Source organism: Pipistrellus kuhlii, unplaced genomic scaffold (genome assembly GCF_014108245.1).
Source record: "Pipistrellus kuhlii isolate mPipKuh1 unplaced genomic scaffold, mPipKuh1.p scaffold_m20_p_22, whole genome shotgun sequence".
NCBI classification, from domain to species: domain Eukaryota; kingdom Metazoa; phylum Chordata; class Mammalia; order Chiroptera; family Vespertilionidae; genus Pipistrellus; species Pipistrellus kuhlii.
The window spans coordinates 1,233,844-1,259,046 of NW_023425521.1; the positions used below are offsets into that span (position 1 = coordinate 1,233,844).

Genomic DNA, 25,203 nt, shown 5'->3' on the forward strand with positions numbered 1-25,203 from the left:
TAGAGAACTGGCCAAATAAAATATGATGCATCTATACAACAGAATTCTACATAGTTACTTTAAAACATTATTTTTTAGTAACATGAAAGTTCTTTATATTTTACCTAGAGGCCCGATGCATGAAATTCGTGCCAGAGGAGGGTCCCTAAGCCCAGCCGGCTATCTGGGCTGCTCTGTTAGGTCCCTGGGCTGGCCTGGGGCTTGCGGGCTGGGGGCAGCTCCTGTATTGAGCATCTGCCCCTGGTGGTCAGTGTGCATCATAGCAACGGGTCATGGGAATCCTGCCATTGCCTCAATTTGCCCATTAGGCTTTTATTATATAGGATTTTTTTTCTTTTTTTTCTTCTATTTTTTCATTACAAAATAAAAACAATCCTTTATTCTGAAAAAAAAAAAAAAAAACCTGTAGATTTTGAAATTACACACAACTCTAAATATTTGTGTGTATTGTGCGTTACTCATATTTACTATTATCACCACCACTTAAAAAGTGACACACTAGCCAAAACCGGTTTGGCTCAGTGGATAGAGCGTCAGCCTGCGGACTGAAGGGTCCTGGGTTCGATTCTAAATCAAACCTCATCTGCTCTTCCAAAACCCAGTGCAAGAGATTCAACAGCCTGACTGCCAGCCAGTCTCTCCTAAGTGCCAATACAGGCAAAGTCTAACACTATCTTTTTTCCAAAACCAGCTCCTCCTGCCTATTTTATATCTGCTAACAGACTGATCATTCATTCAGACTTGATATCTCAAAGCTAACTTTCATTACTTCCTAATGTCCACTGCCACTAGATATGGGCTCCAAGGGTCCTCAAATCTCCAATCTACCCTTTTCTATTTTAGTCCCCTTGCCACTATCCTTGTCCACACTATCACCAATTCATGTTTAAATTACTGGAATAGTCTAACCAGTTCTTTTCCCATCAAATTTACCCTATATGGTATCATTTAGATACTTTTAAGACTACCAATAAGCAGGTAATATATAAATTTATTAACTCGAATTCTAACTTCAAGCTCCACTCATTAGGGTTAGGGTTAGGGTTAGGGTTCTTCTACTTTTTTCTCTCATATCATACTTAACATATTTATACTTGGCTTCATTCACATCTGAAATGTAGTATGTCTAAAACTGAACTCCTAATTTCCGATCTTCCCTCCAAATCCCACACCTACTCTTATTCCTCTATCTCCATTCCCATCTTAGTAAGTAGCACCTCTACCCATCCAATTGCTTGAGCCAGAAACTTGGGAATCATTCTTGACACCTTCTTCTCCCTCAACTCCCACATTCAATCTATAATTAAATGAATTATTTCTTTAACACACTTCTCAAACCCATTTACTTTTCTCCATCACCTCTGCCATTGATCCGACCTGCACAAATTCTTTCCTTTTTTCTAAATATATTTTTGTTGATTTTGGAGAGGAAAGGAGAGGGAGAGAGACATAGCAATGCCAACGATGAGAGAGAGTCACTGATTGGCTGCCTCCTGCATGCCACCCACTGGGGATCAAGCCCACAGCCCCGGCATGTGCCCCTGCCCAGACTCGAACCTGGGACCCTTCAGTCCGCAGACTGACACTCTTTCCACTGAGCTGAACCAGCTGGGGCTGCAAAGATTCTTATTTAAGTGATAGGAGCAGCAGTCCAGGCATCAAAAATTTTAAAAGCTCCCCATGTGATTTTAACATGCCGTTAAGGGTGAGAACCATTGCTCTATAGATTTTGGACTCCCACTAACCTTTCTGACCTAATTTCTACCACTTTCTCCAGCCACACTGGCCCTCCTTGCTGGTCTCTTGAATTTGCAAGGCACATACCGACATTCCTCATGGCTTTTGCCTTTGCTATGCCCTCTGAATGGAATTCTGATTCACTCCTTCACCTCCTATAGATATTTACTCAAATATTACAGTGATTTAGTGAGATGGTTTCCGGCCGTTGTATCTAAATCTGCAACCCCATCACCATCCCAACATTTTCTTTCTCCGGCTTTATTTTTCTCCTTGGGACTTACCACTTTTTAACATACTATATACTTTATCTTGTTTATATACTTCATGAGAGCAGGGATTTTTATGTTTTGATCCTTAATTATATCCCTAGCACCCAGAATAGCATCTGAAATAAGGTAGATAATTAATATTTAATTCCACAGCAAGGCCTTCTCAGATTCCCCCAACTAAATTTAATTTCCCTATTATTCCCCTAATCCTAATTTATTCCTTTTCTTCATAACATTTACAGTAATTTGTAATTATGTTTATTTGTTGAAGCTCCTTTCCTAGCCTGTAAATTCTATGAGAATAAGGATATTCTGTTTGGTTCACATTGTATGTGTACACCATTCCTTATGATTACGTGGTACAGAGTAACTGTTTTAAAAAGTAATCAATAGCCCTAGCTGGTCTGGCTCAGTGGATAGAGCATCGGCCCGAGGACTGAAGGATCCTGGGTTCGATTCCACTCAAGGGCACATGCCTGGGTTGAGGGCCCAATTCCCAGTAAGGGGTGTATAGGAGGCAGCCAATCAATGATTCTCTCTTATCATTGATGTTTCTCTCTCTCTCTCTCCCTCTCCATTCCACTCTGAAATCAATAAAAAAATTTTTTTAAAGTAATCAATGAATTAATTAATTAATGAGGTCCAATACATTTTCTGAAAGCACATCTGGATATGTAATTTTTTTCCAATCAAAAACTTTCAAAGTCTCTCCATCACTTATCTGGTAGAAAACCATCCATGTTCTGAGCCAATCTACTTTCTTGCCTTATTTCCCATTATCCCGTGTGTCTTTTGCTTCGGCTATTCTACCCTGTTCATTATTTCTGGTACACACCCAATACTAACAAACACTGCATTTCCCACCTCCACATATTTGTTCAGGACATTCCTTCTGCCTGAATCCCCTTCCCATCTCTGCCAATAAAATTCCAGTTTTCAAAATACCTATCCTTCAAAACCCAGCTCAAATGCAACCTTCACAAAGACAGTCCTGACTCCCATCCCAACTTCCCCAACTTAATTATCTCTTCCTCTTCTAAACATCAAAATATATAATACTGGTTTAAACCACCTATTTTTTTCAGAACATACCCCTCCCCCACCTTCACAAAATCTTTTCTGTATAGTCACTTAATAGATTCTTATTGAAATGAAGTCAGATAACATCATTACTCCTGTCTCTGTCATAAAACATATTTAAATTAGGAAGGAGCGTTCTCTATAATTACTAAAAGATACAAAGCTGAAATGGCCGTCCCTCCTATGCTTTTTCTGAAAAGGCAAAATCTTTCTTAATGCAATTTTTGGAGCTCAGATGTCAACTGCTTTAAAAAAATGTTAAGCTGCCATGTGCTACTATGATGACATAAATTTCATAAGCTATATTAAAATGAATACCCTAAGATTATCACATACTTGAAAGAACAGCTGGCTGAAAACCTGAATACCTTAAACTCTGCTGTCTGAAAACGATAATTATTAGAAGAACATATCTGTTCAATAAAAAATCTGAAACATTTTGCCGAAACCGGTTTGGCTCAGTGGTAGAGAGTCGGTCTGCGGACTGAAAGGTCCCGGGTTCGATTCCGGTCAAGGGCATGTACCTTGGTTGCGGGCACATCCCCAGTAGGGGGTGTGCAAGAGGCAACTGGTCGATGTTTCTCTGTCATCGACGTTTCTAGCTCTCTATCTCTCTTCCTTCCTCTCTGTAAAAAATCAATAAAATATATTTTTAAAAAAAATCTGAAACATTTTATGGTATTTTTTGAAATCCCATTAATTTATACATCATGTTAAGTGACGTTTAGTAACATCCTATTAACCCAGTACAATTCTACCATGAAACACTTGTTATACCTCAAGTAACCCACCCACCATAAGGTTGTAGTTCCTAAAGTGTAGACCCCATATCCCTAGATGAAGGTCCCTTTCAAGGAGTTGGTGAAGTCGAAACTATTTTCATAATACTAAGACACTGCTTGTCTTTTCATTATGTTGACATTTCCACTGGTGGTATAAAATCAATAATGAGTAAAACTGCTGATACCTTAGCATTAATCAAGAAAATGGCATCAGCCGAGACTGGTTTGGCTCAATGGATAGAGCGTCGGCTTAGGGACTGAAGGGTCCCGGGTTCGATTCCGGTCAAGGGCATGTACGTTGGTTGCAGGCATATCCCCAGTAGGGGGGGTGTGCAAGAGGCAGCTGATCGATGACTCTCTCTCATCGATGTTTCTAACTCTCTATCTCTCTCCCTTCCTCTCTGTACAAAATCAATAAAATATATATTTAAAAAAAGGGAAAAAAAAGAAAAAAAGAAAATGGCATCAAACTGTACTAAAATCATGTGTCTTTTACCTCTACTTATCAATGATTTAAAAAAGTCAATTTCAGGGAGAGATCAACCAAAGGACTTGTATGCATGCATATAAGCCTAATCAATGGGCACAGACACCAGGGGTGAGGGCATGAGTGAGAGAGGAGGTAATAGGGGGATAAAGACACATATGTAATACCTTAATCAATAAAGAAAAAAATTAATTTAAAAAACAGTCAATTTCAGCTCTAGCTGTTTTGGCTCAGTGGATAGAACGTCGCCTGCGGACTGAGGGGTCCTGGGTTTGATTCCAGTTGAGAGCGCATGCCCAGGCTGCCGGCTCAATCCCCAGTAGAGGAGGTGCAGGAAACAGCTGATCAATGATTCTCATCATTGATGTTTCTATCTCCCTCTCCCTTCATCTCTGAAATCAATTAAAATATATTTAACAAAAAATAAAAAGTCTATTTTACTTAAGAATGTCCCTGATGAAGCAATAAAAATTATTTATTTTATAATTCTAAAACCTTGCGTATAGGTCTCTTAAAAATTATGTGTGATGAAATGAGTATGCAAAAAGCACTTCTACAGGATACTCAAGTATAACGGTTGTCTCAAGGAAAAGCAACTTGTGACTCTATTTAAGTTGAACTCCTTTTTTCACAGACACTACTTTTACTTGGAACAAAGCACAAACTGTGGTTATTCAGACATGACTATGTAACAGACATTTTCTTGAAAATGAAGCAAGTCTGTCACTTGAAAAAAAAACTGACAGTACTTGTTGCCAATGATAAAATCAGAACTTTAATCAAGAATTAGAATTTTGGAAATTGTGTAGCTGCTTGACAGATTCCAATAACTTCTCATGAGAAGGATGATGATATTAACTAATGTGTTTTTTAATATGGCACTATAAAATGTGTCATTTGAAAGATCTGCTTAACTCAATGAACCAGTATTTTCCAAACAACCAATGCATGATAATAAAAAATCATGTATAGGTAAAAGATCCATTCAAAGTGCAAGACAGAACAATGGATTTTAATGTAACAGTAACATCAATATTAGTTCAGATTCCATTCTACAACGTTTAAAAAACTACCAATTGTCAAGATTTGTTGTAGTACCATAGAATATGCACAATTGTCTAAAAATACTCCTCCTTTTTCCAACTACCTCTTTCATTCTTTTTTTAACCCTCACCCAAGGATATTTTTCCCACTGATTTTTAGAGAGAGTGGAGCAGGAGGGAGGAGGGGAAAAGAAAGACTCATTGATTGGTTGCCTCCCGCATGCTCCCCAGGGGCCAGGGAGGGCCAGGGCTGGGGATCCAACCTGCAACTGAAGTTCTGTCCTTGACTGGGAATCAAACCTACTACCCTTCCATCCACAGGCTGACACTCTAATCATTGTGCAAAACTGGCCAGGTCTTTTTTTTTTTTTTTTTTTTAAATCCTCACCTGAATATATATTTTTATTAATAAAGAGAGAGGATGAAAAAGTGGGGAAGGGACAGAGAGGGGGGGGGGGGGGAAAGAGGGAGAGAGAGAGAAAGAGAAAAACATGGATGTGAGAAACATCGATCCATTGCCTCCCATAAGCTACTTAACTGGGGATCAAGCCCGCAATGTAGGAATGGGCCCTGTCTAGGAATCCAACCCACAACCCTTTGATGTATGTAATGATGCTCCAACCAACAGAGCCACCCAGCCAGGGTCCAACTACATCTTTTGAGGCCATATTTTCTTCATATACTTTAACCAAAACAATCTATTATATCAGATTGAATATATAAGTAGATATGAGAACTTAGTTGTCTTCTATTAAGTGGATATTTAGATTTGCAAAAATGTTAAAAAAAATGCTACTCTTCTCACTAATTTTTTTAAAGTTACTTTATAAAAATATGTTATTTATGTTAATATGATATAGGTGTGTTTTTTAAAATGTTTACCATTTTGATTTCTAATTTTGTCAATATCAACAGACATACACTATACAAAAAAAGAGTTCTGCTGAAACCAGTTTGACTCAGTGATAGAGCGTCAGTCTGCGGACTGAAGGGTCCCGGGTTCAATTCCGGTCAAGGGCATGTACCTGGGTTGCAGGCACATTCCCAGTAGGAGGTGTGCAAGAGGCAGCTGATCGATATTTCTCTCTCATCGATGTTTCTAACTCTCTATTCTTCTCCTTTCCTCTCTGTAAAAAATCAATAAAATATATATATTTTTAGAAAATAGTTCTTTGGGGTCCTCAGTAATTTTAAGAGCATAAAGAGTCCTGAGATCAAAAAGTTTGAGAACCACTGCTCTAAAATAATCTACCTCTTTTTCAAGCCACTCCCAACATTGCTGTTTATACCAAATCTCCCTTCCCCCATCCTGAACCACAATTGAACCTGGGAAAGATAGCTGGCCCAAGGGAAATCAAGCCTTACACTGACCAAATCAGATATCACTCAGGGATCTGAATTAAGCCTCACAGAGACTGAGATCTATTTATGGTGGAACACTAGACTGCTCAAGTCCACGGAATTTTGTTCCAGCCCTTGCTGAAGGCTGGTTGTTTAGCTTTTCCTTAAATGCTATGACAGCTACTTCCTTTTGATAAATCTTTTATATGAGTTATTTTAAATAAGTTTCTTTACCTCCATTTGAACGATCAGATCCCCTCAAATGAAAATCATTTCCCAAAAAAACCTAAAAATTAAATGGAAATTGTAGGCTCATTCACAACAAGAGACAAACTTAATGATCAGCTGCTAGATGAGGGAGGCTTGATTTCTTTACTGAAGAAAGCCATTCTTATACCATGATACCTTAGACAGCATATGGCTTCATTAAAATATACCAATCCGACAGGGTTTTTCAGGGAGGTTGATAAACAGAAAAAGAACAAGTTTAGTGAGACTTGTCCTACCCAATATGAACCATTATTACAAAGCTATGATAATTAGGACATGCAAACAGACTCATGGTACAGGGTAGAGAATATAGGTACAAAACCTCATGTTTTATGGAAACATAAAATGGTAAGGGACAGACATGAATGTTTAATAAATGATGCTGGGGCAGCGGGTTATCCTTACGGAAAGAAAACTAAATTCCAACTTCAAGCTTATTCTTATGGGGGGGAAATTAGATCCCTACTTCACACGAAATATCAAAATAAATTCTAGGTGGAATAGAGACCTAAATGTGAGAGGCAAAACTTTATATAGCTTTTAGAAGAAAATGTGTTAGGTAACTATTACCTCAGTATAGAGGAGGAGTCCTACATTCAGACAAAAAACAAACAACAACAAAAAAACAAAACATAACAGCCCTGGCCAGTTTGGCTCAGTGGATAGAGCATCGGCCTGCGGACTGAAAGGTCCCAGGTTTGATTCCAGTCAAGGGCATGTACCTTGGTTGCAGGCACATCCCCAGTAGGAGTGCAGGGGGCAGCTGATCGATGTTTCTCTTGTCGATGTTTCTAACTCTCTATCCCTCTCCCTTCCTCTCTGTAAAAACTCAATAAAATATATTTAAAAAAAAGAAAAACATAATAAATCTGACTCTGTTAAAGATTAAAGTTTAGTTTCATTAAAAGAATAAAGTTAAAAACAAATTAAAACACACCCATTAGGATGACCACTATTATAAAACAACAACACAGAAAATAACATGTTGGTGAGGATGTAGAGAAACTGGAATCCTTGTATTCTATTGGTAGGGATGTGAAATAAAGCAGCCACTACATTAAACAGTATGGCAGTTCCTCAAAAAAATTTAAAACGAGAATTACCATATGATTCAGCACTTCCACTTCTGAGTATACATCCAAAAAAATTGAAAGCAGAGTCTCAAAGAGATATGTTTATACCTTTATTATTCACAACAGCCAAAAGGTGAAAGCAATCCAAGTGTCCATTGACATATGGATAAACAAAATGTGGTATATGCATACAATGAAATATTATTCAGTTTAAAAAGTAAGGAAATTCTAACACATGCTATAACTTGGACATCACGCTAAGTGAAAGAAGCCACATACAATCGGACAAATACTGCACGATTCCACTCCTATGATGCAACTAAAGTAGTCAAAATCACAGAAACAGAAAGTAGTACCTGTTCCTAAATACCAATTAAGAATTACATAAATCTCAAATCAAGGAGATGATTACATATACATTTTTTCTTACAAATATAGACAGAAGGAATTAGAGGCTTTCAGAAAACGACTGCAAGTCCTTCTTTGATACAGCTAGTACCACAGCAAGGTTTAATGACAGGAGCTTCTTAGAAAGAAACAGACAAGAAAAAGGCCTTCATGGTTAAATAAGGGCTAATGACTGAATGTTTAATCCCCACTCTCTCAAAGTGGCATGACCAGCTTTGCCACACAAAGCACGTAGGCAACTTCCGCTCTATGAAAACATGACCATAGCTGTAGGCATGAAGGCCTAAGCATTTCCTAAAGAGGCTATACTCTAGAATATTTTTACCTATAATGTGAGCTTATTGAAAACGAAAGTAAAAGAAACTACTGGATCTTAGCAAATGTGTCAGCATCGCCTTTCAGAGTGATTCTCCAGGCCTGAAAACCAACACAAGAAACAGGTGTGCTTCTCTGAATACACAACCAAAATTTAATATGGGGCCAGCGTTGTCTTATGAGACCAGTGAAGAATAACCTTATAAAGTCTGAAAGTAAATATGACAAGATGGTTAAAAGAAAAATAAATTTCAGATAAATATCAGAATACTGTTACTATCATTTGAGTAATTTGAAATCAGTTTACTAAATAAGATTACGCAAAATACCACTACATCATAAGAGTCCAATAAAACATTTTCTGCTAAGGCAGGAATTAGTCTAGCCCTTAAAACCAGCTTTAGAATGTAGTTCCAGTCTATCTTTCATTTGTATTAGCCTTCATTCGTGTGTTGGAGTTCCAGAAAACACTGTGAATGCACCAACATTTCTCCTGAGTCTACAGTACACAGTAGAAATCCATAGAATTCAGCACTGTTCCAGACCTTGAGTTAAGATGGCCAGATATTAGATATAGTTCATGGCCTATCTGGAAATTTACCCTAATTAAGAACATTTTGTCTCACTCCTTTTTAATTATGAAAATATAATAATAATGAAAAAATATGCTACTACAGCATAATCATACATAACACTCCAACTGTGTGAAGAAACGCACGTAAACAAAAAGGGGAAAGACAAATATATACTTGTGCACACACAGACACACACACACACAGATGTTTTTATATAACAAACTTCCACATGTCTCAGAAAGCTTATAAACACAATTTCAGCCTCTAAATTTCATTTTGTGTACGCTTCATCTCAGAAAAAAAGCAATGCTGCTCAGGAGAGAAGAAATTCCCCAGTCTCTTCCACAGCTAGGCTTATATTAAGGGCGGGCGGGGGGGGGGGGGGGGGGGGGGGCGCGCGTGTATGGGGGGGAGGGAATAAGAGGGGGAGGCCACAGGGAGTGGGGGATGGGGAGGAGTGTAAGCAAGCAATGCTCTGTTCTACTAGAGATACTACCTGTCTTTCAGAGAGTATTCAAGACAAGGAATCTGTGAGGTCTAAGATCCAGAATCCAGCAAGGCCAGTGGCACTGAAATGAGGCAAACACTAAGTGCATTATATTAAAATAAAGACATCTTTATTTTTTAGAATTTGGTTCCAGAAGCTCCATAGGGAGATGAACAACGTAATTTATTAAAAGGGAAGAAAATGTGAAACACACACACACACACACACACACGAGTTCCACATCTGGGACAGGAAGACACAGAGTGAGCCAGTAACTTCTTACACTAGAATGCAAGGAAGTGCTCATAAACCAGCTGAAAGAGCTCCATGGCCAAACATGGGACATCATGGGCATCAAAGAAAAGTGAGATTTTGGGTAAAGCATAGAGTAAATTAAAATTCATAAGTTTATAATAATTCTAAAACAAAAAGCAAGAAAAAGAAGTAATTCGCCACCATTAGCAGTGATTATTATATCACCTCCTTACTAAAAAAAAATTGTTAAAGGGAAAGTTAAGAATTTACCTTAACCTTTTAGTAGAAATTATAATCTATTCCTATCTGCTTAAAGAAACTTATAAGATATTGGGGGGGAATGAGAATTAGAAAATTACCATTTTGCAACAACCAAAGAAATTAACTGGAGAGGATCATCATCATTAGATGAAAGGTTGCTGAAGAAATATGATAATATGGTGCAAAAGTGTCACTACTCTACAGATTACTCGCTAATTACTAAGAAAAAAGTCTTTACAATGGAGACACATGGTGTTTGTCATCTTTAAAAATGATCAAACAAACTCAGCATCATTACTCTAGTGGGACAACATTACATTTCTCTTATTGTGATGCAATATGAAGTACAGAACTACACCTATGAAGTAATTCTTATCATGTGGCTTCTATAGATGTCCAAAAATATATATATACTCACTTTGACTAATTATAAAGGCAGAGTACATTTCATTTTCAAAACTGAACATGATGGTATGTTAAAGTATGTATATATTTTTTGGGGATACCTGTATATAAACTGTTCTAGATTTTAAAAGAGACTAAAGACATGTTTGCAAGGAAAAAAAAAATACAAGTAGCTAAAAAGTTCATCTTCAAAACAACTGAAAAAAATCTGAATATGAACTGAATATTAGATGGTATTAGGAAATTACCATTAATTGCCTAAACTGTGGCAATTGGCAGTGTATTGTAAGAACAATTGAGTAAAACAATGTTTTTTAAGAAGCATCTCACGCCCTAACGGTTTGGCTCAGTGGATAGAGTGTTGGACTATGGACTCAAGGGTCCCAGGTTCGATTTCGGTCAGGGCCATGTACCTTGGTTGGGGACACATCCCCAGTGGGGAGTGTGCAAGGAGGCAGCTGATTGATGTTTCTAACTCTTTATCCCTCTCCCTTCCTCTCTGTAAAAATCAATAAAATATTTTTTTTTTTTAAAGAAGCATCTCACATCTTTAAAGTATTATGGTGTCATGATGTCTGGAATATAACTATATAAATATATATGCACATATATAAAGCAAATACAGGAAAATGTGAACAAGTGTTGAACCTAGGGAATAACTGTATTAGCTTTCAATTTTTCTGTATGTTTAAATTTTTCACTTAAACAGTAGTAAAAAGGCAGTGGATAGGGACTCAAAATGCACTTCTTCCAGGAAGACACCCCAAAGAAACTCTTCGTAAATCCTTAATCCCTTATTTACAAAGTCCTCTCAGCAAAAACACAGTGAATTAATGTTCCCTTATTATTTCATGTTCAGTAGATTTAGTTTTCCAACAAGACTGTAAGCTCCTTCAGGAACAGATATTTTAATTATTTTCTATTTCTTCACAGCTTATAGTGAAGTATTCTGCAATCAGCAGTCTTTTAAAAAGTACTAGTGCCAATATTCTGCATAGGAGCTCAGTAAAGCACCTTAAGTGAGTTAGCATTTTCAATTCCTCAACAGAATGGCAATTCACTTGTATAAACTGTTTTTGAATCACAGCTATCAAAAGATTATAAAACCTCACTTACGGGCTTATAGAACTTCACATAGAAAAACTGGCATCTAAAAGTTAAAGAAACTAGAATACAGGTTTTACTTGTCTTCCTAATACTGTCATGGTTTGCTGTGTTATCCAGGCATATGACTTTATTCCCATGACATTATTCTTCAGTTGAATAATATACTACCACCACCACCCCATCTGCAAAGCAAAGACAGTATTTGTCCTCAACTCCTGGATGTTGCTTAACAAGCTATATAATTAACTTTAAAATCTTAAATAAAAGACTGCACATAGATTTTTACAATTTTAAATCCTCACCTGAGCACATGCTTGTTGATGAGAAAAAGAGGGGGTGGGGGAATGAGAAAAAAATATGGGGTTAAGCTGAAACCAGTTTGGCTCAGCAGTAGAGCGTTGGTCTGTGGACTGAAGGGTCTCGGGTTCAATTCTGGTCAGGGGCATGTACATTGGTTGCGGGCACATCCCCGGTGGGGGGTGTGCAAGAGGCAGCTGATGGATGATTCTCTCTCATCGATGTTTCTAGCTCTCTATCTCCCTCCCTTCCTCTCTGTAAAAAAATCAATAAAATATATTTAAAAAAAAAAAAGAAAAGAAAGAAATATGGGGTTAGATCCACAACCTAGGTATGTGCCCTGACAGGGAATCAAACCCACAACCTTTCCAAGTACAGGACGACACTCCAACCAACTGAGCCAAATGGCCAAGGAAAGTTAAAAAATTTTGACAATACAGTGTTGGTGAGGAAAGAGGCAGATTCATACTCTGCTAGCAAGAATATAAATTCATACAACCTTTATGGAAAGCACTTCCACTATGAATTTACCCGACATCATGTACATAAAAACTACAAGTAAGGAATTAATTGCGGCTCTGGAAATAACCTAAGTATCCAATAAAAACAGCTGGATGAATTATGGTATATCTATACAATGGAAAACCTACCAGCTTTCAAAAAGAGGTACATAATAAGATATATATTAAATGAGAAAAGCAAAGTACAGAAAAATGGGTATAATTTCTTACCATTTGCACAAAACAACAATTAACCAAAGCACCAAAGAATATGTAGTTGTATGTGCTTGTAAAAGCACTATCTCTGAAAGGGTAAATAAGATACAGGTTACAACAATTTCCTTTGAGGAGGGTAACTAGATGGATGAAAGGAGGATAGTACAAAAAAGATTTTTCATTCTCTCTGAGTACCTTATAAATTTTGTTTTATAAGTACGTACATGTGTTACCCATTTTAAAGAGTTATTTTGTTAAACATGGCTCTGCACCAGTAAGAATTATCTAATGATACCCATCTTAATCCTAATACCATATCATGCCTTCGTATCATAACAATTTTAAAAGGGGCTTCACATTGAACCAGATGAAATGTTTCCACATAAAAACAAAGCATTCTAAAGGACAGAAGCCTACAGAGAAAAGAAATGGACACTGGTTACCTCAATAGTTTCACTTCGACATTCAGCCCAGAGCCTGAGCAAAGTCTGGACACAGACAGCATTAACCATCTTCAAGTACCAACTAACCATTATGAAGAGCTCTAAAAGGAGAAGTCACTGAAGTACCAAATGGATACCTAAGTGGGGGTTGTCACAATGATGTAGCACTCCTCATATTTACCTAAGGGGGAAATGGATGAGTTTCCACCTCTTTCCCAGGGCAAGGATAACGTATGCCCCCAAATTCCTATGCTTCCTCTGTGTCATCTCTTGGCTCCACTGCAACCATATGGCAACAGAAAACAGCACAAAAGGCAGCTGAACAATGCAAAAGGCCAGAGTTAAATGAGGAAGTGAAAAAGGAATATATACTTTAAAGCCCAAGAACATAAGGTCCTACATTTAAAAATGGCAGCTGAAAAAGCCTTGAGCAAAGAATACCAAAGAAAGAACACAAAGGAAAAAGAACATAAAATAAGGCTTACTAATATATCCCATTCCCAATTATTCACATAGATGACGTGGTTGGCAAAAGATAACTGGGGGGGGAAAAACACACAAAAAATACGCACCTCCCCAATCCTCATGTGTCCAACAATTGAGTTATTCATTTCAGTGCTTTTCAGCACACCTTCCATTTTTAAGAGTTTAGCATTCCCTCACCCTGTTCTGATGACATAGGTAAGAAACAGCAAAGTATGCAAAAGAGTAGCAACACGGGAGGAAATTAAAGGACCATGGATAATCGGCCAACAGGAAACCCAGGGCCTCGATCACTGAAATATTACTGTACTTTAAAGTTCCTAGTTTTAAATTGCTGTTTGTTACTCGCACTCTCGTTACCCAAGAGTTAAAACCTGCACTGACTAAGATACCATCCACCAGTGGTTTCAGATTGCTTTTGTTTTCATGTGATGTTCGTTCCCAGGGCATCAATAATGTACAGCTAAAACGAAAGTGCTAAGGAAGATCTTCTTTGACACCGAAAGAGGTAAATAGGTCACACAAATAAAAGAGGGCTGGAGATGAGAGGACACTGACATCTGGATTTACAACTACTACTCGAAGCCTTAGATTGTGTGTTCTTGATCTATACCTTAACTAGTTCTGTGCAGATAATTAAGAGTTTTGCTAAAAGGAAACTCCCTCTTGCTTTCTTTTTTATGACCCTTAGACCTCCTCAGAAAGCCCTTCCAAAATCCCCTGCCACAGTAATTGAATGGGTTTGGGCACCTACTTACTCCAACGTGTAGGGGATGTCTGCGCTAAAGGTACAGCATGGGCGTAAAGAAAAGTAATGCTATAACTAGAAGTTGTAGTGACAGTTTCAAAGGAAGGGTCAGCGCGGGGCACGCTGGCTCTGGGAAGCGTCTGTAGCCTGTGAGTCTCTAGGGCAACCCCGGATGCAAACAGTGCTTTGTCCACAAGCCCCTCAAAGAACGTCAACCCTCCCCCTGGGACAGGAGCAACAGGCTCGCCATCCGGCAGCCAGTCTAGCCCACTGCCTGGGAAGGAGGCGGGCGCGTGGTCAAGGGGCTCTTTTATCCCGCAGGTCCCTGCAACCCAGTGGTGCGCATGCGCCCCGAGCGCAGCGAACAAGCACCCCGAGCTCCTCACACTCGCGCATGCGCAGTCACCCATCTCGCCGCAGGCGACAGCTCTCCATTCGGCAAGGGGGATGGGATGGGACTGGGGAGATTATGTGGGGGGGCTGAAGGCAGGGGGCGCGTTTGTGTCTCCTGGATGCTTCGAATTGGGAGAAGGAACGGTTGGTGAGGCTCTGGCATTTACAAGCCACGTAACCCGGGATGTGAGATACGGGACAGAGAAGAGTATTATGTGTGGCGGGAGGGGGGGGTGGGGGCGGGCGGGGAGTTGGGGTCAGTCACCTCTTAAGGGAGGCGCCCCCCACTCCGACAACCCTCTCCCTCGACTCTCCTCCCCCCCAACTCACCTCAGAGCGGCGGCGACAGCTGCTGGTCCCCGTCCCCCTGCGCTCGCCTCATACTGTCCGCAACATCCGGGACCTGCGGGACCGCCGATACACAAATACACACACACACACTCGGAACGCGCACACTCACACACACATACACACACATACACACACACACACACACACAAATCCGGACACACACCGGCCGGGGCGTCGTGGCGTCAGCACGTCAACGCAGCGAGCGCGCACCCGCCGAGCCCCACCCCGCGCGGCCTCTCCATTCTACTCCCTCCCGGGGTTCTCCCGTCCCCCGCCCTCTCCCTCAAGGCTCCGCCCACTCGCCCCTGCGCGCATGCGCCCCGGGGGTCCCGCCGGGCGGAGGTCAGGAGCGAATTAGGAGCCTCGGAAGGAAGAGGCGGGAACTCCGAGCAGGGCCCCCGAGGTGCGAGGACCAACTAGAGGCGCGCTGAGGGGAGGGCGGCGTGGGCAGCGTATCCATAAAGGCGCTTCGCAACAGCAATCTTATGTTTGCAAGTAATTTCTGAACTACCGATGACTTTTACTTGCACTGCCTAATTTTTTTCCTAACCAACTGTCAGGATGTTTTTCAGACTTAAGAGACGCTTGTAAGTAACTTAAACGTTAGCAGTTGGAAACAAAACTAAGAAGGACCACTTTTGGGGCGGGGGGGGGACCCTCAAAGTGGCTTACCTGAAAGGAAGCTGATTGGGTGACAATGTGCTGTCCCGGGCACCAGTTGGCCTCATGTCCTAGCTCCCCAGGATCATCAGTGATTCCTGTGTTTAGTGAAAGAAAAAAGTCTGAGTGTCTTGGTCCTGCAAGAAAAGAAAAAAAAAAAAGTCATCTCCCCGTTACAGTCTTATGGACAGTCTTATTCATCATTGCTACAATTCTTTTCTTTAGCTTAAACTTTAAAAGTCATTCTTAGCCAAACCGGTTTGGCTCAGCGGTAGAGCGTCGGTCTGTGGACTGAAAGGTCCCAGGTTCGATTCCGGTCAAGGGCATGTACCTTGGTTGCGGGCACATCCCCGATAGGGGGTGTGCAAGAGGCAGCTGGTCGATGTTTCTCTCTCATCGACGTTTCTAGCTCTCTGTCCCTCTCTCCTCCTCTCTGTAAAAAATCAATAAAATATATTTAAAAAAAAAAAGTCATTCTTACTGAATCAAGCCAAATAATACAGAGCAGGCACTGTCTCTTTTGCATAATACTTAGATGAGATCATTATATACACAACGCACAGATGCCTGAGGAGGCCCCTGCTCAAAAGAACAACCGAATGAGCCTGTGAATCCTGAGATGTCGGCCTGTGGGCCCCGCCTCGGGAGCAGCTTCCGGGAGCCCTGCTGCTGGGGGCCTGGGCTCCCCATCTCCTGCCACCTGCGTGCTGGCGTCGGGTGGCGGATGTCCGAGCAAAGCCTCCGTGGTTTGGAAAGAAACCCCTAACAGCACCAGGCTGCCTTCCACTTTCCCATAATGCACACAGACCCAGGCATCCCACTAGTGGTCGGCAAACTCAGTCAACAGAGCCAAATATCAACAGGACAACCATTGACATTTCTTTTGAGAGCCACATTTTTAAAACTTAAACTTCTTCTAATGCCACTTCTTCAAAATAGACTCGCCCAGGCCGTGGTGTTTTGTGGAAGAGCCACACTCAAGCGGCCGAAGAGCCACACTCAAGCGGCCAAAGAGCCACATGTGGCTGGAGAGCCACCATTTTGCTGACCATGGTTCTAGGAGTCGCGGACACAGCACACGGAACTCCTAGAGCTTGCCCAGCCTGATTTCAGTTACCCTGGTCACGAAGAGAACACCCTCCATTGGACAACGGTGTGGTAGTGACCGTGCCCGCCCTCGTGACACAAAAAGAGCTTTTGTCACCTACCAGGCTGGTGCTGGGAAACTTTTCCATGAGATCTCACTTAACATCATCATCAGCGTACATTCCTGGAGCTGACGCCAGCAAGGGTTTCTTTCGGTCCTTGTGAAAATCCACAGTGCCCCACGGGTCTCCCAGGAACCGCTCCTCGTGACTGACTCCTGGTGTCCTGAGGCTGCTCAGTTGTTGACTTGAGAAGTCATAGGATGGCAGCAAAGAAAGAAAAGGAGGACTCATTCCTTGGAGGGAGGAGCATGGAGATGGGGAAGGGGCTACAAAAAGAGAAAACTTGGAGCCAAGGACAATACACTCCTAATTTGGGCTAATCGTTACAGTTTAGTTATATTCTGCCTGGGGCCTGGGAGGGGGCCGCTCGGTGCTAGTGAGTCTGCCCGCAGCTTGTCTGGGCTGGCTCTGAATCCCCAGAGATCCGGAAGGACCTAAGAGTCCCATCCCCATCTGTAGCCTGGTGCAATGCTACTGGAAGGACCTACCGCCCCCACCTGCGACGTGCTACCACCAGCCTCTGTACAAAGGACTTTGATTTGGTGTGGATCTGATTAAATGACTGTGGATGTCCTTGGAAGCACTGTGTGGAAGAATTTTAAACAGCTTCTCCTTTTTAATATGCACTTCCTCTTCGGTTTTAATTATTTTGTTCCTACATTTTCTCTTTCAATTTACTAAAATCTAGAAATGTAATTAGAGCAGAGGCTGGGCTCAGAGAAAGCTGCCAGGATTTCTACAGCATGATTAAATATACTAGGCATCCCTTTAGTGTGGGACTGAAAAAATAGGATTCTCATTATTATCTTTCCTTATCCAGGGAAAATCGGCACCACATTCAGATACGGATTTATTGAAAATGCAGCATTAATTAAAAACTCACCCAGCCTCTTGACGAGGTCTGTGGGGTGGGGGAGGGGGAGGGGTGTTGAGGGGGGAAAGTGCAGGTATTTAATTATTTCTTGCATTTACTGTTCTGTTGTTGCAACCATGACAAGCAAGAAGCCCCTAAGCCCCCACCCCACCGCTAGAAACTCTGTCCTCAGAATAAGATTCTTCTCTCCTGAGGAGGGACTTAATGAGGCTTTTATCTATGCAACAACAATCAAGCTTACAATGGCACCGATTCAATGCACTGCTCCTTGTGATGGTAGGAAACACGCAGAACTCGTTTTCTTAATTCCAAAACACAAAAGACAAAGTGTTCATGGGCTATCAGGAGCCAGGTCTGGGCAAGGACTGTGTCCCAAATGACCCCGAGAAATCTGATATTTATTCTGCCAACCAGAACCTTAGTTGGGCTCCATTTTACAGTCCAGTAAGCAAAAGCGTGCTGGAGGCACAGGGGAGGTGGAGACAGGGTGAAACAGGTGAGTACAAACTCCCATTTTGGTTGTAAGTGCTGCTGGAAAATGAAGTCCTCTCCTCTCTGTACTTATTCAGTTGACTGGTCACTGAACGCCCAGCCCAGTGGCCTGCCATGGCGGAGCTCCGAGTGGACATTAGAGATGGATATACAGGAAGATCGTTAGCAGAGGCACGGTCCTGTGCTCTGGGGGTCTCCAGTCTAAAGAAACAAAGACAGGTGACAAAGCCTGGGACCCAGGTGTAAGACCACACACCAAGAAACATGAACACATTGAGGAGGCTGTTCTGGGACCACCATGGGGTTAATAGAGATTAGCAATGGAAAAATATTGATTGATTGATTGATTGATTGATTGATTGATTAAATTTCATAGTGAGGCAGGCGTGGCTTCATGAATGAGATCTGGCCTCCTTATCTGGAGACATAAGTTCAAACCCAGCATTGGCACTTACTATAATATAAACTTGGACAAATGTCTCTGAGCCTCCGTTTTTCCATCAAAACAATGGAGAAAACAATGCCCAACATATATTGTTGTGAAGATTAACTGAGATACTATTTGAACATAGCACAGTCCCTGGTAAAAAGTAGATCCCACTTATTTATACTGAATGTGGTGGGGGTTTTTTAGGGTAAGTTTTCATAAAGTACCTTCTGGTCTTCAAGCCCCCCTTTAATCTGTGCATCATACTCATTCCTTTTCTCTGTTCGAAACATGAAATCAAAGAAACAACCTGGACTACTCAGCCAGAACACTGCCACTTGCTAGCCGGCTTCCTGAACAAGCTCCTTGACTGAGGAGTCTGTTTCCTCACAGATCAGTCAGGGTTTCTGGTGTAAGAATCGCACCAACTCTGGCTGTACCAACCCAAACCGGAATTTACCGAACAAATATTTCCAGCATCCAGAATTGACAGGAGCTGAAGAATCAGACTTGGAAATTCGGCTGAAAACCAAAGTCTAGTAGAGGAAGAACAATCCTTAGCAGGACATTCTGGCCAGGAATTTCAACTGCTGGGCACTGTCCCAAAGTGTCGCCACCAGGCTCTTGGCCACAACTTCTGCCACTAGAAAGGATGTCTAATTTTCCTGCCATCTTTGTGCCCCATGTTACAAACCCAGAACCCTGTTGGCCAAGACCTGATTACCACATTGGGCAACAAAGAAAGGTCTCACTGCCCCAGTGGCCACGGAGTAATATCCAGTACTCCTTTTTAAGGACCCTAAGTACAACAGCAGATTCATCCCACACAGGAAGTGGGTCAGATGTTGGACTGCCAATCCTCCCATCCTCATCTGTGAAATGGGACATTCATTACAGGGTCATTCGCAGCATGGAACAGCACGACCTTTGTCCAAGAGTGCTTGGCATATAAAAGGCATTCTGTTACTTTACTTCCCTCTTTAATAAAACAAAAGGCTTGGAATGGTGTAGTTATCTGAGGATTTGATCGGTGTGCTTAGAGATAATGACATTCTGAGTTTTCAACCTGGAAAGATGGCTAGGAAACAGAATACTGAAGAGTGGAGTACTTTGCATAGAAACAGCAGTGGGAAAGAGCAAAAAGAAAATGGTAAGCTTGAGTTCAGCTTTTCTTTGATTTTTGGTCTTCGACTGACAACACAGCTCCATCTCTGTCTCATTCATCTTTAAAACAGGTCTAAAAATTGCCTGAAGTCATTGCTTCAAAATAAATCTTTAGTGAATTAATATGTTTTCAACAAAAAATATATTACCAAAAATATAGATTATATTCACTGTTATGAATTCTTTTCCGTGGGTTTTTTGGTCCTGTTCTGAGTGGGTTTGGTCCACCACCTGTTGGCATTTGCCCTAAAATAACCTTTACCTAAATGTAGAGAATTAGTTTAGCACAAACACATTTTTTTTTTTCCTCTGACTCAACTCAAATAGAAATTACTTTACATTTTACAGTTTGGATTATCTTTGCCATGGCTCTACTATATCAAAATGAATTGATTTCAATTGAAAGTTTACTCTACGTTAGAATCCTATTTTAAAAAGGAAATTTAATCTAAAATTCAATTATAGAAGGTCGGTGCCAAAGTGAACAGTCAACTAGCACTTACTGAATGCTCCCTGGATAGAGCTCCACCTATGTAACTACAGAAGTCAAAAGAAATAGAAATATTATCCCTATTCACAGAGAGTTTTCAGTTTCAAATAAAAAATAAAATTCAAAACTGGAAGGAACCATAAAGATTCCCCATCCCAATGGTGTTCAAATGATTCTTGCTTCTCAAGCTCTGGGCTACTGTAGATTTGTCCCAGAGTCTCCAAGGGGAGTCAAAGGGGGCTGGGGCAGATCAAGCCAAGCCAGTCTGGTTCTCTTTACACTCATTCAGGCCAGAAATTAAGCATCATCCTTGCCCCCTCTTTCCTGATACCTCATATCTAATCCATTAGGTGTTCCCATATATTCTAGTTTTAAATCCACCCACTTTCTCCATCTCCCTAGTCCTTTCCAACAACTAGCCATAATCCTTTTTCACCTGAACCACAATGAGAGGGTCCTAATTAGTCTTCCTAATTCTTTGTTTAACCCTCAATCCCTTCTTCACTCAGCATCCAGGCCAACCTAACTAAAACTTAAGTCACACCTTTGAATGTCTTCTCATTGTAACAAGAATAAAATCCAAACTTTGTACCACTGTCCACAAGATTCTCATATTCAACCACATCTTGTGTCACTTTCTTCATCTTCACTTTTCTAGAACTGCTAGAGCCCATCAAGTTCTTTCCCTCCATAGGCCTTCGTATTCACTGTTCCTTATTCCCGAAACACTCTCCCTAGCTCTTCACATGGCTGGTTCTGCCTTTGCTCTCAGATCTCAGTTTAATTTTCACATCTGCAGAGAGCCTTCTCTGACCATCCATCCAATCCAAGATAAGGACCTTCTGTTGTTTTCTATCAAGGTACGCTGTTTACTTCCTTTACAAAACTAACAACATTTTGTAATTGTTTTGAGTATTTACTTGTTTATTATTGGTCTCCCTTACTCATTTGTCAGCCTCCTAAGGACCTTGTCTATTTTGTTCTCCATAATGTCCCAGCATTCAGCACGGTGCTAATACAAGGACAGAGGTGCTTACTAGTAGTAAAGATGAATGAGTGAATGAATGAACACATGAATGAATGTCCTGGTCTTATCTGGAATGTTAGAAAAGGCTTGAGCACAGGTATGAACCCTGAGGGAAGGTTAATAGACAGAGGGTATAGAGAAGGGGAATGAGGAAAGAAAGCAGTCCAGAGAGATAAAGATTCTAAGGTCAGAGAGCAAGGTTTAAAAACAAAACAAAAAAAACTCAAGGAATATTAATGTGGTTGGAATAGAGAACAAGTGGGAAGCTGTAGGAAGTGAGTTAGGAGGGTCAGGCAGAACCAGCCAGCTTCTCTGCCCCAGGATCCAAACCACAGGATTGGGAATGTGGGAGGAGTGAATTCCCCAAAGGAAGGTCAGAGCGCTCTTGGCAGAAAAAGCGGGAAATGAGTGCTGGAGGCCAGCAACAGAAGACCATTGCCCCTGGTTTTTCCTCCTGCCTCTTTGGCTGCTTCCATTGGCCATCCTTTGCATATCGGCTTTCCTTGGACTCCGTTCATTTCCTCTCCTCTTCACACTGTCCTCACTTGCCTCGAGATCGCTCATTCACTCTCACAGCTCCACTGCCATCCATCTGCTGAAGAACATTCCAAATCTATCTTGAGCCAGGTCTTTCTCTAGAGCTCTAGATTTACACACCCCACTACCAACCTGACATCTTCAGTCGGATATCCCATAGACACGAAGAGTCAGCAGATCTAAAACTGGTTTCTCCTCCATTGCTCTCTGTCTCACCCAGTAGCTCCAGCCTGGGAACTGGGAATTATTCCTGACTTCTCAAGCCCACTTTTAATTCAACACCAAGTTCAGACAATCCTATACTTTAGCTATCTCCCAGTCCTGTCTACTTCCATCTTCCTGACAGGTCTTCACAGAAGCCTCCTCACCTGCCTTCCCACTTCTAGCTCATTCTCTGCTCTGCAGCTAAAATGCCAATCTGGCTGAGTCACTTCTTTGCATACAACCCTTCACTGGTTCCCACTGCCCTCCAGATGAAGTCCACACTCCTTGACAGGAGTGAAAGGCTTTACCAGTGACCATGCCTTTGTCTCTAGGGGCTCTCTTATTCTCCCAATGCCACTTAGCAATATGGTTTCCAGTCAGTCCTCACTGGTTTAGCTCAGTGGATAGAACGATGGCCTGCGAACTGAAGGTTCCCAGGTTCGATTCCGGTCAAAGGCATGTATCTTGGTTGCAGGCACATCCCCAGTAGGGGATGTGCTGGAGGCAGCTGATCGATGTTTCTCTCTCATTCATGTTTCTCTATCCCTCTCCCTTCCTCTGTAAAAAAAAATCAATAAAATATGTATTTTTAAAAATATGGTTTCCAGTCACACACAGAGCTACTTTCAATTCTTCAAGTAAACCAAGTTCTCCCTTTCTGCACATGCTGTTACTTCTTCCCCGAACAGTCATCTCCATACCTTCCCCTGCCCCCACCTCCCCCAGGTTAATTCTCTGCTGATTCTCCAGGCTTTCGTGTATCCATCTGTTCCTCCAGGAAGCTGTGCACATCCCCTAACTCTGAGCTATGTCTCCCCAAATTCCCCTCCCATGGCAATACCTCCTGATTTTGGTTGCCTGATACCCTCTCTGTGTCCTTCACTAGACAGTGAGTTCCTCGGAGACAGGAATTCCTTTTTCTGTTTGTCTGTGGTATTTCCAGCACCAAGCAGCATTCCTGGCACATAATAAATATTCAGAGAAATGCTTGTGCGATGAATAAATGGATGAATGAGTAAAATAAACATTCCTTTCAGGAACTTGGTTGCTGTAGTTTCAGGCACAGAAACCTCCAGCGGCTTCCTCTTCCTGCATCCCCTGTTTGGCCACAGGCTGGTCGGCAGCCTGGTCAGCAGCCTGAGAACGCCGAGCACTGGCTCACGAGGCTCCTTGCCTCACACCCAGTGCTGGGAGCCCAGTCTTCCCTTAAAAGGCCACCTTATTAAAAAGCGCCTGTGATGGCATTTATGAGCTCTATTTTTGTCTCTGTTGGAAAAGTTTCAAAGTGAATTCCCAAGCCAAAGACGTTAAACTCAGGAACGTGGACGAGCGAGGAAGCATCTACGCGAAGCCTCTGAGTCACAGCTTTGTTTTCCATGGCAAGGGCCTCCACTCCTTCCCATCAGGGGGCCCTTGTTTTTAAGGATGGGCTGACTGTAAAAAGGCTATTGATGCCACGTTCTTGAACACCAGGTCCTGCAGCCTTAATGGCCTATGAAATGGTGTCGTCTCCCCTAAGATTCTCTTAACTATGCTGGGGCCCTCAGAGCAGAACACAGAACAAATCGCCAAACATCCCCCAGTTTAGTCAAACCAGCTTCCCACCCCTTCCCCAAATGGATCCGAATCCTGGGTGTTAGCATGGCTAGCAGCAGGAAGAAAGGAGGCAGAGTAGCCAGAGGAGAGGGCTCCCAATGAGCCTGGCTAAAGAAATAATTGGACAGAAGCTACAGAAATGAGGAAAGCAACCCAGCAGGGCTGGCGAACAAGTGGAGGGCTGTGCCAGGGAAAGAATTCACCATCAGAGTTGGAGGGGATGAGGGAGGGGAGAGAAATCGTGGAGAAACAGAAAATGTCAGTGAAGGTTAGAAGGAAGGAAGGGGAGGCAGGAGGGAAGCAGGAAGCAGCAGTGCAGATGGAAGGAATCAGGTAGTCTGCGGAGAAAGCAGAGGAGAGAGGGAGCATGAATTCCCTTTAATCCGAGTGGAGTCATTTGGGGAAAGAGGAGGTTGGAGAGTCAGGTGGAGGCCCCAGAGAGATAGTCATCTCCTCCCCCCACAGCAGATCAGAAATGAGAGCCAGGGACTAGATCAAAGGATGTCCTCTCTCCCAGATTCAAGGTACTGAATTTGCTACCACCCTGCCTCTGGGAATTCAGGAAAGATAGATTTCATTCAAGGGTACTGGATTCAAGCCACTGTTTGTTTTTTTGTGTGTGTTTGTTCTTGTTTTTGTTAAACACACTGGAGGACATTCTTTCCATTGATTTTAGAGTGGAAGGAAGCAGGGAGGGAGAGAAGAGAGAGAGAGAGAGACATTGATGTGGGAGAGACTCATTGATGTGAGAGAGGCACATCAATCAGTTGCCTCCCACAAGTAGCCCCAACCGGGGCAGGGCATCTGCAATCCAGGTATGTACCCTTGACCAGAAATGAACCCAGGACCCTTCGGTTCTCAGGCTGATGCGCCAATGGAGCTACATCAGCCAGGGGCTCAAACTACTATGAGTCTCAAACAATTCTGGGTCCATGCCCCATTTCTCTCTGTGACCCCCCTCCCCCCATTTTCCCAGCAGCACATACAGCCCAGGGTCACAGCCCCCTATGTGCCACTGCCCCTTCCTGCTACTCTGGGACAGGGACCAGGCTTAGAGCTCGGAGTCTGGGCTGAGTCAGCGGTGCCCATAGGAGACTGCTTCCTGGAAAGTCTTGCTTCAAAGCTTCTGGCTGGCCAAGTGCTGGTGGGAAGCAAGAGGCACGCTGAAGGCTGGAGGCGGTGTTAGCTTTCAAGA

The 25,203-nt window shown here is 42.1% G+C and overlaps 1 protein-coding gene and 1 long non-coding RNA gene across 5 annotated transcripts in view; both read right to left on the reverse strand.

Annotated features, from left to right (window-relative positions):
* Positions 1–15,571, reverse strand: part of LOC118726307 (speckle type BTB/POZ protein) — a 70,321-nt gene extending 54,750 nt beyond the window's left edge. For 2 of the 4 annotated variants that reach the window (XM_036450862.2, XM_036450863.2), the window contains exon 1: positions 15,309–15,569. The gene's annotated coding sequence lies outside the window, so the exon portion shown is untranslated. Of the gene's footprint in view, positions 1–15,308 lie in introns of all 4 variants that reach the window. The other 2 variants (XM_036450867.2, XM_036450864.2) reach the window with 2 other exon arrangements.
* A 1,461-nt stretch (positions 15,572–17,032) lies between these two features.
* LOC118726649 lies at positions 17,033–24,628 on the reverse strand. The gene is made up of 3 exons (XR_006742465.1): positions 23,027–24,628; positions 19,218–22,795; positions 17,033–18,764 (listed from the first exon to the last, which is right to left on the reverse strand). It is a non-coding gene; the product is annotated as an uncharacterized LOC118726649 (long non-coding RNA).
* Positions 24,629–25,203: the final 575 nt, after the last annotated feature.